We start from the raw sequence: 13,264 nt of genomic DNA, 5'->3' as shown, positions 1-13,264 counted from the left end.
TACATTAGACATATTTCCATGAAAAAGGAAGACAAGAGAGTTATAGTAAAGTTTCTGACAACAACAGGAAGGCTATCTCAAAAATGATGATAGAATCATAGAATGATTTGAGTTGGAAGAGACCATAAAGATCATCTAGTTTCAAGTCCCCTGCCATGGGCAAGGACACCTTTCACTAGACCAGGTCAGTCAAAGCCTCATCCAACCTGGCCTTGAGCACTTCCAGGGATGGGGCATAGACAACTTCTCTGGTAACCTCTTCCAGTGCCTCACCACCCTCACAGTATAGGATTTCTTCCTTATGTCTAATCTAAATCTACCTTCTTCCACTTTGAAGCCATTACCCCTTGTCCTATCACTACACGCCCTCGTCAAAAGTCCCTCCACAGTTTTCTTGTAGGCTCCCTCTAGGTGCTGGAAGGCCACTATAAGGTCTCCCTGGAGCCTTCTCTTCTCCAGGTTGAAAAACCCCAACTCTCTCAGCCTGTCCTCATAGGAGAGGTGCTTCAGCACCTTGTACAATATAGTTGGTTTTGATACATGTACCACAGTAAGTATAATGGTTTCTGATATGTGTTTTCCTGCCACAGGTACAATCTAATGGAAATTAGAGGGACTGTTTTCAGAGTAAGGCAATAAGTAAGGATTTTGGAATATTACCTTGTGCTGCTATTAAAAGCTGAAGTAAATTAGTCAGAAACTCACTTATAAGACCAGAGAGCATGAAGAGCAGCTGGAAGCACTCTCTCACTTCAGAGAGTAGCTGAAGACTGATCCACTTATTCCTCTTTTTCTGATCTAGTTCATCTGTACTTGCTTGTTTCCATTAAGTATAGTTTTAATCACAAATCATGGTCCAGCTCAGCTGTTCGCTGTATATTCAGCCATACCACCCTGGGCAGTGTTTTCATGAGATATTAAAAATTAAGCAGGGTTTAACTAGGTCACCACCTAGGTGGAATGAAACCCCAAATGCTAAAATGGTTATTTATGGGGCTGAGGTTTTTCTTCAGCTACTACATGTCTATTTGGAAAATGGCACTTACTTTCAGTAGAATCTTTGGACATAAATTATGGCTTTAAAAAAAAAAAAACAGAATATAATGTTATTTTAAAACTTACGTAAATACATGGATTTGTATAATTTTTTCTCTTGTCATTAAAAATAGAAATATCTAGAAAATAAAACTTAAAAAATATCAAAATAGTTTTCATAATGACTCCGTGCAACCCCTACCTCAAGCTTATCCTGGAAGTACCCTGTTTGGCTGAGATGTAAAATTGACTACATTTGTATATTTTTCCCTTAATACATCATCCATCATCTTTTTCTATGGTTTTCATAAGAGACCAAGTGATTTTTTTAAAGACTGTACCAAAAAACAGGTGGAGCATGAATGTTTTGTTCCTGAGATAATAGCTGCAGATTAATTTGATAAGTTTGTTTCCTGTTTCTCTGCTATGCAGAGCAGAAAAATTTTAGTCCACAAGTAACTGCCTTTAAGTATGGGCTAATAGTGTGGTATGTATACCTCAGAATATACCTAGAGTGACAAATAAAACAAGGCAAGGCACTATTTTCTGGCCCTAAATCCAAGTGGAACGAACTGTATCTGTGCTTGACAGAAGTTGGCCCATGGTCTGTTGTGGCTTTAAGTTATAGTTAGTCCTATTTCACTCTTCTAGTCTAGTAGGTGTAGAAGTATAAGGGTACTGTTGCTGTGCATTAGAATGTTTTTTATAGAATGAACCTAAGGTTAAGGCTTATAATGTTAGCTGGAGAAAAATTTCCAATAACATTGACTAAAAATGTAAGCAAATTAATAACAAAGCGAGCAAAATTTGTGATAGTCCTGTCCATACTGCCTGTTCAGAATGTTTTTTCCCTCAGCCGTACAAAAGTATTGCCTTAAAGAGCACAATTTCATACACAGCAAAGCTAAACATAGAAGATACTAATAAATAGTGAGGAGAATAGCTTGCTAGTACTATACTCTAGCCTTGTTTAAATTTTATATATATATATATATATCTCCTATTAGGTTACATAGGTACACTTCTGGAAAAATACAATAATAATTTGAAATTTAACTATTTCCCAGAAAGACCTTTTAGAATATAACTATTCTAAAGAACTTTAAGAACGACATACATGAATTTGCACAAAGTATCTGTTGTGGTTTTGTTTAGTGAGGGGGGGCCTAAGGTGGTAGCTTCTGTAGGAAACTGCTAGAAGTCGCTCCCCTTTGTTCAGTGGACTCGGCCGGGCCTAGGGCAGACCTGCTGCTGACCAAGGCCGTGCTGATTGGTAGCACAATGTTCCCTGATAACGCCTCTGCGATAACGTATTTAAGAAGGGGAAAACAGAAAAAAGAAGAGAAGGAGAGAAGATGTGAAGAAGCTGAGCGGGGGCAGAGGCGCAGAGGGGGAGGCGCAGGTCTCATGGGCCTTGCAGGCCTCACCCTCTGGCCTCTCGCCAGGCGGCCGACTGGGCCTGACTCGGTCCGGCCTGGCTGCAAGAAGTGGAGAGGAGATGAGAAGTGAATAAGATGTAAAAAGGATCCTGAGAGACATCTGCCAGCCTGTTGTGAGGAATGGCTGCAGACGCCAAGGTCAGTGAAGAAGGAGGGGGAGGAGTAATGCGGCTCCTGGCCAAGATTCCCCTGCAGCCTGTGCTGATGACCATGGTGGAGCAGGTTGTCCCCCTGCAGACCATGGAGGTCCACGGAGGAGCAGACATCCACTTGGAGCCCATGGAGGACCCCACATCGGGGGAGGTGGATGCCTGAAGAAGGCTGTGGCCTGTGGAGGGCCCGCTGGGGCAGCAGTTCTGGAGAGACTCCACTCCATGGAAGAGATGACCCACACCAGGGCAGTTTCACGAAGGACTGTGGCGTATGGGTGGGACCCCACAATGGAGCAGGGGAGGAATGTGAGGAGTTCTTCCCCCGAACATGAAGCAGCGGCTTAAAACAACGCATGATGAACTGACCACAATCCCCATTCCCTCTTCCCCCCTGTGCCGCTCGGGGGGGGAAGGTAGTAGAGATAATGTTAAGCTTGGGAAGAGGGAGGTGTGGAGGGAGGTTATCTTGTTCTCTGTCTCATTATCCTGCTGTTTGTAGTAATAAATGACTAGTTTTCCCCAAGTCGAGTCTGTTTTGCCCGTAACGGTAACTTTAAGGATTTCTCCCTCTCCTTATCTCAAACCTTGAGCAGTTTTTCTTATATTATCTCTCCCTATTCTCTCGGAGGGTGGGGGGAGTGAGAGAGAGACTGCATAGTCTGGTCCCAATTGGGGCTGAACTACAACAGTATCACATGGCCCCTCTAAGCAGCTACATTCAAGCTATGAAATACTTTTATGAAAATATTTTTAATCCAGGTGTACATTTGGTCTTATGGCTACAAGCTTTTTTCCATCAAATGTCTCCTCAGTACAAATACAAACAAATATTATTTACCATCTTTAACAAATCATTTTCATGCAAATAATTACTCAAGTGAATAATGGTTGTTGGATTTGGTTAATAATTGATGTTTCTCTAAAAGAAATTAATGAACCTGCAAGTAGGTCATAGCACAATTTTTGAACATAGAAATGGATCTCAAAACATTAAAATATTTTCTAGAAATTAGCCAAAAGTATACTTCTGATCTTAATTATGCTGCTTTACAATTGCTAGAATATAAATTATATTGGAACTTCTTTTCTGCATTTGTAAATGCAATGGCTGTGATCCCAATCTGGCCTATAACCTGTAGGTGAGATCCTTTGTGCATAATGCAGAGTTGCAGAGCTGTAGTACTCAAAGATATTTCAAGGCCATCTTAACTGGCAACAGGGAATCAATAGATGTCACGGGATCACAACAGTGGATGTGATGGCATCTCCTTCAAGATGGCATTATAGACAGTTGTCAGATAAAATACGATATGAACAGAAAGACCTTGCATACTGATGATCTTTAAGTCCTTTGGAGCTAGAAAAACTTAGGCTGTACTGTGCAAAATTGTAGGCATCCTGGGAAACCAAATAGAGGCTAGATGGGAACCAGTAAAGCTTCAGGATGAGACAACTGGAAGAAGTTTAAAGCCAATCAGTGCAATTTTTCGTCTTAAAAAACATTTTAGCTATAGCCAAGGCTCTAAGCCTACTGATGTCTCCCATAAGTAAAAACAAGAATGGATGTTTAAATACCTGTCTGTATGATCCTCCACATACAAAAGCCAGAAGCTGCTGTAACAACATGTTGACCTACTAAATTAAAAATAATGCACGTAGGTGCCTTTTCAGAAATAGATCTAGCACCCATTGGTGATGCTTCAGCAGTCATCACTAAGTAGGCATAGCGTACTGGCACAAAAAAAAATGCTGACTAAACCTCCTCAACAGCTATGAAAGGAAAAGACTCAGTGGGTATTTCCAGTCTCTAGTCCTTAAGCTGCTAATGTAATAGTTACAGAACAAATATAGGACATTGTTAAAAAAAAAATAACTCTTAAGTTTGGAAACAGTTATTCTATCTCTCTGAAATTACAGTATTAAAAATATTGATAGCACTTGATTTCCTTGTAAGATTATTATAAAACATAACTCTTCTTGCATCTATCACAAAAATGTTAACTCTTTAAGCTTTGCAATGCCCTTTTGACAGATGTCTGATACATATTTATCTGCCTATAGCAGAGAAACCAAATTGAAGACTTTCTGGAATGGACTGAAATTTTGTTACAGTAATCCCCAAATTTGTGCTCCTGTATACTTTACATATGCATGAACAATGTTCTACGACAGTGTGAAAACAAGACACAAAGAAATGGATTCATCTATTCTGTCTATGATTTTTTTTTTTTAATGTGACATGAATTCCATTGTCTTTACTGTCTCAGGAGGCAGACAAAGAAAATAAAGTGGTGGCTAATAGCAGAAAGGGAAAACAACACTGGAAAGAGTAAAAGTAGCTGTTAGCAAACAGTCTCAAGATGCTCTTTTGTGTTTATGCAACATGACTTTTTTATTAAAAAGGTTCTCAGTGTCCATACTTTTACCAGGTGCTGCATACATTGCTACTTGGACTATAATAGCCAGGAAAGGTCATGCTGCCTTGACGAAGCTTTGTACTTGTTATCCAGCCTGTGCAGATGGGTGGAGAAGCACAGACATCAGCAAACATGCCAAAGTGCGTTCCCTGCCACGTTCTAGCCGTGCTTTGGCTGCTGACCTACTGCATGTCCCACCTGAAGTGGTTTTCAAATCTTAAGCTTAAGCCCCGAGTCCTTTAAACCTCTTAAAAGCCAAGGGTGTAGTTATTGCAAGATCAGGACCTTTGAGCATTTGAGTTTGAAAGTGAATGAAACATCAATAAACCCAAAAGCACAGCAAATCTGTCAGGGCACAAGGTATCCTAGAAGCCCAAGACTATTACCACTGGGATATTATCTAGTGAGGAGGAATCCAGGCTTCACTCATATTACAGGAAGGCTGCAGTAAATTACAAATTAATGTTCTGAAGTTAATTAATTTAATTGATTTCAAGCTGAGTAAGGGAGTTAAGGCTGGTATTCAAACAGGGAGAGAGTATTTAAATTTAGCTATCATTAGCAGGCACATGTTACATTCACCAAATATCAGGACTTTTCACTTGCGCAGTATGTGGTGAGGCCATTTGGAGCCCTTTAGATTCCTGTTTCCTTCAGCAGAATGGGAAAAGACTAATAATTTTCAGACAGGGTAAAAAGTGATAAATATGACTTCCATTTTTAGGAAATAGAGGGGACCATACAACTGCCCTCAGTGGAAGCTTACAGCATTGGTTAAGTTCAGAAGGTTGAACTACACATGACAGAGCCATATCAGTATGTCAGTTCCCAGTCCTGAAAGAAAACCTTCTGATATGTAACTATATTCTTCAGCAGATGCATTGCTTACTGGTAGCGTCACACAGCTCTGCAGATAGGATTAAACAGAATAAGCAAATCAAACTATTTCAAATGTAGAAAAGATAAAGTACTTAAAGAAATGAAAAGGCAGGAGATAAGTCTTATGATAAGCAAGTGCTATTTCATATTCTTTCACTGCCACCATTTGAATGATTGAAAATTGTTCTGTTTTCCATCTTAGACATAAAAGACTAGATAACCATATTGATTTCTTAATACAGTAATCAAACTGAAGTTCTTTTTTTTATCAATACTCCTCTGAGCTTTCTACTACTATCTTTAAATGAAAATGTAGCATGACAGAATTTATATGTAAAAAGCCTGCTTGATACTCATTAACAGTAAAACAAAACAAAACAAAAAAATTGAAGCTGTACAAAATCATGCAGCTGTATTATGTGTTAAAAATCAATACAGGGCAGTGATCAAAGGACAGCTCTCATTCCAAAATCAATCATAGAATCATAGAATGGTCAGGGTTGGAAGGAGCCTTTAAAGGTCATCTAGTCCAATCCCCCTGCATGGAGCAGGGACATCTCCAAACAGATCAGGTTGCTCAGAGCCTCATCCAGCCTGGCCTTGAACATTTCCAGGGATGGGGCATCCACCACCTCTCTGGGCAACCTGTTCAGTGTTCTACACCTTGCATTGTAAAAAAATTTTTGCCTTATATCTAATCTAAATCTACCTCCCTCTATTTTAAAACCATTACCCCTTGTCCTGTCACAACAGGCCCTACTGAACAGCCTCTCCTGATCTTTCTTGTAGGCCCCCTTGAGGTACTGGAAGACTGCTATAAGGTCTCTCTAGAGCCTCCTCTTCTCCAGGCTGAACAGCCCCAGCTCTCTCAGCCTGTCCTCATAGGAGAGGTGCTCCAGCCCTCAAATCATGTTAGTGTTCATGCATTAATTTGCTTCACATTCTCCATTATATAAATTATTATTAAAAGTATAGTAAAAATAGCAATTATATTACTAATGCTAATAATATAGAAATTTTATTGAAGAGAAGTTTAGGACTAATGGTTTACATAATTAGATTTCAATGTTAATGTGTTACACATGTCACAATCAACTTGCAAAATGTTCAACATCCAATCTTAGAGTAGAATTGCAATGTAAGCAGTCTGCTTATTTATTATGATTACTCCTATAGGAAATATTAATTCCTTATAATATTTCTAAAATGTAGTGGTGGCTACAAGATCACATCATAAGATCTGATTCAATTTTACTCCTATAAACAGATAATAAATGTTGTTCCTGCTCCACAGGGCTTAATATTAAAGTGTAAGTTCAAAGACAGAAGATGAATACCAACACCTAGATGAGAACTAAAGGGAAACAGCATAGAAGTAAATAGCTGAACATATAGCTATAACTTTGTTTAGTGACAATTTCATTTCTAGGATAACTCCATGTAAACTTTTGTGGCACGGTTCAGTAAGTCATGCAAATATAAGTATCATTTGAAAACTGAAGTCTCTCCAAGAGTAACTCAGTGAATATATATCCATACTACAGTCGTAGGAGTAGTGGAACATAGTAAGGACAGATGTGACTTAGCCCTTAAATATGTGTTCTGCCTGCAGAGCTGGTGGTTTCACAGCTCACTGTAAATCAGAATACCTCAAATACACAAAGGCATGTTCACTAGCAGTTGAAAGCTGCCTGCAAAAGAAAATTTTGCATATTTTAACTTGCTTTTTGTTTTATCTTTACCTTTTATTTGATCTCCAAAGGGATTGTCGGTTGCTACACATCCACTTTCATTGCCATATTGTCCTGCAAAATAGCTGGAATCTGCTTCTATTGTAGTTGTAAAATAAATGTAATATAATTTCCAGTGATCCCAAATAAGTTATTTGAATATGTTGTACACTGTGATAAATTCAGAGCTTGTTAGTTTGGAAAGAAAAATAATAAAAGTGTCAAAGAAACACAGAAATCGCAGCCTCTAGTCAGAGTGCTAGAGGAAAGGACAAGACATCTTAATGTCTGATTAACTTCATTAAAGTATTTAGCAACCCCCAGTTTTGCACATCTTTAAAATAATTGTGAAAAAAGTCCCAAAGTTATAATTTCAGTACAAATATACAGTACTCAGGCAAAAGATACATTGACATCAGTCAAAAGAAACCAGAAGGAGGGAAAGAATTTAATTTAAAAATATTGTCAAAGTCAGCAAAATGAAAAGCAATGGAAATAGTGTCAAAAAGTTACAGATCAGGAATATAAGTGATTCATACTGAAGTTGTCTCTTTTCAGCTTTATTGAAGGCATCAATCCTTACAATAAGTGGTAAATCACTGTTAATTTCTTCGATAACCACGGAAATCATGTTAAGCACAAGACAATGTTTTTGGAGCTGGTAGAACTGTCATGTATCATTCCATAAGCATCATATACCAAACAGTATATGACCTGGTCAGATGAGGAGGTCATAACTGACTGATTAACATGACTACCCTGATACCATAACAGCAACCAAGCACTGTGTCTTCTTTTTTTAAAATAAAGCTTTATGTTTCCCCATTTAATATAAATTTATATCTGCTAGGGCTTCTGCACTGCTAGGGTGTACTTTAATGTGAGTTTTTAAATGAATGATTTTTAGTGGCAAATGTAAACTGACATCTGTAAACTAACTGCAATTTTATGTACCTTACTTTGAAAGCAACTTACAAGTATTTATTTATCAATCTAACAGATATTTTTTACACCTAAATAATAGTTATTCTAAAATACTATTCCTAGTGCAGCCTTTCAAGGCTGCATGTTAGGAAAAAAATGATCTACAGTTTATGCCTAATACAGATTTACTAAGGTAGGCTGTACAGGATAGACTGTATCAGTGTCTAAACATGGTCTTGGCCACTGAAGTTAAAACGGGAGATGAAGATTCTCATGGAACTGGGATTGGGTGGGTTAGTGCATCCTCTGCAAATTCATCAGGACCACAGTTTTATTATATTCAGTATCTCTGGCCACCACTGTGTCAATATTTACCTCTAGCAGGAAATCATCCAATAGGAATAGCAAAGGTACTTCATTCTCTGTTTTTTTTCCATCCCTATGCATCTTATCTAGGGCAGTAAAACCTCACACTGAAAATTTTATCATAGATATAGAAAGATTACAAGTATTTTTCCACGTTTGTTTAAAGAGAAACTGTACAGTTTGTATCGTATTAATAAAGTATAGTGTTGGGTTTGCATTAATTAGTGAATCTCTCAGTGATGTTCTGTAATTATGCAATTGTCTGCAAAGATAACATTTGTGCCTAATGTGCGGGAAAGAATTACAATGACCCTCTCAGAATAGTGTGATCTTGATCCTCGCCCTCTGTCTTGGGTGCCTGGTGGAAGGGACTGAACTGATCACATCAGTAGCACCGTAAGGGAAATAAATTGGAAATACTTTCCAACTCTTGCCACTGGTTTCTTAAAGTCACATTACAAAATCTGTAAAGAGACTTTTCAGTCCAGCTGCTTCAAAATGAAACAGATGTGGAAGATGGTTTCCAATTCAGTTTCCTGTTCTGTTATCACTTTCACATCTCAGAAATTATAATCTGTATTTATTTTATTTTCTGTTTATTTTTCCTGTCATCACAGACTACAACACAAGGCAGGACTGAGCCTCCTTCCCTGCCATGTAACATGACAGGGACATTCAGCAACATTTGTGCACAGGGTCAGTGTCTGCTCCTGGGATCACCCAGTCCTGGGAATGCCCCTAGGTCATCCCATGTAGAGATACCTGGCAAGGCAGCAACTCCCCTTGTACATGTGGGGCCAGGGAGCTGGAGGTTGATGAACAACTCACACTCCATCCCACTGGGTCTGCCTTTGGCCTTCCTAACTCCAATAAACCCTTGCCTTCTCTACTTGCTTGTTTTGTGAATCTTTCTTATTTTCCTGCCATTACTTACTGAAATTGAATCTTTCTCTAGTGCTAGTCCATTCATTGTCTTTTGCACATGTAGGTTTAGTACATTTGAGTGGGAATAGATTTATATATTAAACTGTAATATCAATTTCATTCTGACTAAGCTTTATTTTTATCATTGAAGTTTAGGGCAGCTTGTCACCATTCTGTCATTATTTCCTTCCTCGAGCTTCTCTTACTGAGGGGAAAGAAAGACGAAAATTATTAATTTATTTAATTATTTCATACATGTTCATTCTTTACTTTATATTTTATCAATATTTTTTCTGAGTAGCAGACTGAGCATTTTGTTTGATAAATACTTTTTAAGGTAATTGCATTTTCCTGGACACTTCTCAGAGAATTTCACATCTTTCCTATAGGAAACATTTATCTTTCCTGCAGTTAGATTTTTTTTTAACCTCCAGATGTCTCATGATTTTCATTTCTTTCTCTTTTTGAGATCGCTCAGCTGGTATGGCTACAGTAACTCCAGTAACAGATGAAGTTCACGTAGAACTGGACCTTAGCTGTGAAGGTGAAAAAGCGCCCTGGAAAAAAATAAACCTGCAGTTTGTTTGGGAAAATATGTGAACAATTCTAACAGACCTTTCCTTGTTTTTAATTCAATGAACTGAGCTCATATTTGAGCTTGCTTTTATAAGGCATGAATGATCAGCAGTTCAGATATTCAAAATGCTTTAAGCATGTAAAACTCCTGCTGTCAAATAGAAAATTCAATGTCAATGGCCTGTACTGCTACCTATCCCGCTGTCATTGTTTTCTTAAGAATCTTTTGATAGTCTTGCTTTACTTCTTACCTCCTATTGTCAATGTTTCAGGAGCATCCTCCTGCTCATATTTCCCTTTAATATGTTGACTCCTGTAAGTCAGATAGATACACAGTGCAATGGCTCTTTGCAGTATTTGTTTTCATGTATTCCTTCATTACGGAACTTATTTCAGCTGGACCATTAAATAACTTCTAAGTGGCAAGAAAGAGACAGTATAACCATCACATAGTGAATACAAAGCATCTAATGCAGATCTCAAATTGATTCTTTTCTTCAAATGCTAATTCTTATTTATTTCCCCTCCCCAGGGGCCTTAGCAAATAAAATATTATCTTCGTGCCAGTGATTTATAAGACCAGGAGGGAGATGAAATAAGAGAGCTGAGTATACTATATTAGCTATTATTCCTGAACTATTTCTACTTGTCAGATATTTGCTGTGAGGATGAGAATGTGGTACTTCTGCTCCCTCTCAGTTTGACCAAAGCTGATAAGTTGCCTCAAGTTCACACATCACCACAACTGAGTACAAATTCTGCTACTAAAGAGACTCATTCCTCTTTCCTGGCACGCTCATTCTGTGCCTTCCTCCCAAAGAAATCTCTGTTAATATTCCAAAGGCAGAAACCCAGACTATGCCTTCATAAGCATAGAAATTTTCAAAGGAAAAAAAAAAAATTACTCCCTCCTGGGATTTTGATCTTGATTGTCTTTCTGACATTGTTACTATTGAGAATAAAGCAAAACCAGGTCTAGGGAGATTTCAATCTCAGTTTAGATTTCTCACATCTTTTCTTAAGTGAAGCTCTTTCATATTATCAAATTGATTTAATGTCAATATGCTGTCTGAAGTTCAAGTCAGGAAAAAGAGATGTCATATTTCTAAGCATTTTAGACCTAGTATACTTTCGTCTTTTCAAATAGCAGACTTTCTCCACCACTCTCTCTCTTTTATCTTTTATCCCCATAAAACCTCATAAAAGAATTTGGCTCATGATAGTTTTCAGCTTTTGCCCATGAATAGACCTACACATGGCCCTATGTATTATTTCTTGAAGATATCATTGGTTTAAAATATCAAGACCTGATAGCTTTTGGCAAGCTCATATGCTACCCATTCTACACATTTAAGCATCTAAAACAGAGATTAAATTTAATTTACATATGACATAGTCAAAATAAGTGAAAGAATTTAAAATTGTTTTTCGAGTAATAAGGTGTGGACCATTTGATAATTTTTCAATCTGTTACAAGATGATATTCTGAATTAAAAATTAGGAAAGAAATGTTCATGTTTTCATTACACCTCCATGGGGGTTATTAACATTTCCATTATTAAATATTTGTACCAGTTGAATCTGGAAAATATCTATCCAAAGGCATCCAGAGATGTTCTGACTTTTTAAAAAAGAAAATCCTTAACAGATACCACAATTAAAATGAGATATCAAGAAATTTGCCCCTGGTAAGAATCTCTTATGTTAATGGTTTGGCATGAAATGATACAGTTTTAGAATTTATTTTGTCAGTGGAAGATGCGTATCAGCTAAGTAGGCTCCAAAAAGTAAATCTATGGATGGATTTTGACCCATCCATCCTCCATCTTCAGGATTTCCACAGAGCAGAGTGTAAACGACATGAAGACGATATATGATTTGGGGAAAAGGGTGTGCCAGGAGTATATATCAATTATTAACAATCAAAATCCAAAATATAGCTGCTTTGCTGTTTATTACTGTTCATTTGTATATGTGCTTTGGAATATCCTCCTTAAGATTTGGAATTGCAGATACAGAGAGTAATCTCTTGACCTCCTCTACTGATTTTGCCTAGTAGTTGTAGAAGAATATTCTACAAACCACTCCAAGACTCCTAATACTTCTGAGAGCTAAATACAACTGCAATCTGTTTTTAAAGGTTATACATACTTTGATATTTATAGATATATACCCAGCAAGACCAGAAAAACCTGTTGAGGATTACAATTGAATAGCACTCAGACTGTAAAGATCCCCACAGTCCTTTATTGAAACCGGTCTGGCTGGAAAGGACAGGCGATAAAGTTGTGGATTAGGAGGGAAAAGCATAGTTCCCACAAAACCAGCAGTCATGCTGCTGAAAGTATCAGATTTAATTCCTCTCGTTACTGACAAATCTGTCAGCAAATGCCAATCAGAAGTGGGTTCAGTCATCGGTGTTTGGCACTTAACATTACTGTACAGCTCCTGTGAGCCAAGATTGCACCATGAAGATAACATTTGCACCAAAGAATTCTTGATCACCTCAAATCTCCCTTGCTTCGATTCTATTTGCTTCCTTTCATGTTTTTGTTTGTGTTGTGAGATTCAGGCATAAAACTTTCAGCCCGTATCTTTAACAAAAATACTGGAAACAGAGGAACCTGTCAGGGGAACTTTATTTGATCCCATAGTCTCAAAAGTCTCTGGGGATATAAAATTTTATGTCCTGGGTATTACTGTGTATGTAACGATCTGTACTCCTCACAGAGGGGTCAGTGTGCACTAACTCTACTTCTTCATACCTTGCTTCAGCTTTTTTCTCCTTTTCATTGCCACTATCACAAAAACTATCGTTTTGC

The sequence above is a fragment of the Chlamydotis macqueenii genome, chromosome 5 (assembly GCF_036417535.1).
Source record: "Chlamydotis macqueenii isolate bChlMac1 chromosome 5, bChlMac1.mat, whole genome shotgun sequence".
NCBI lineage: Eukaryota > Metazoa > Chordata > Aves > Otidiformes > Otididae > Chlamydotis > Chlamydotis macqueenii.
This window is presented reverse-complemented; position numbering follows the sequence as displayed.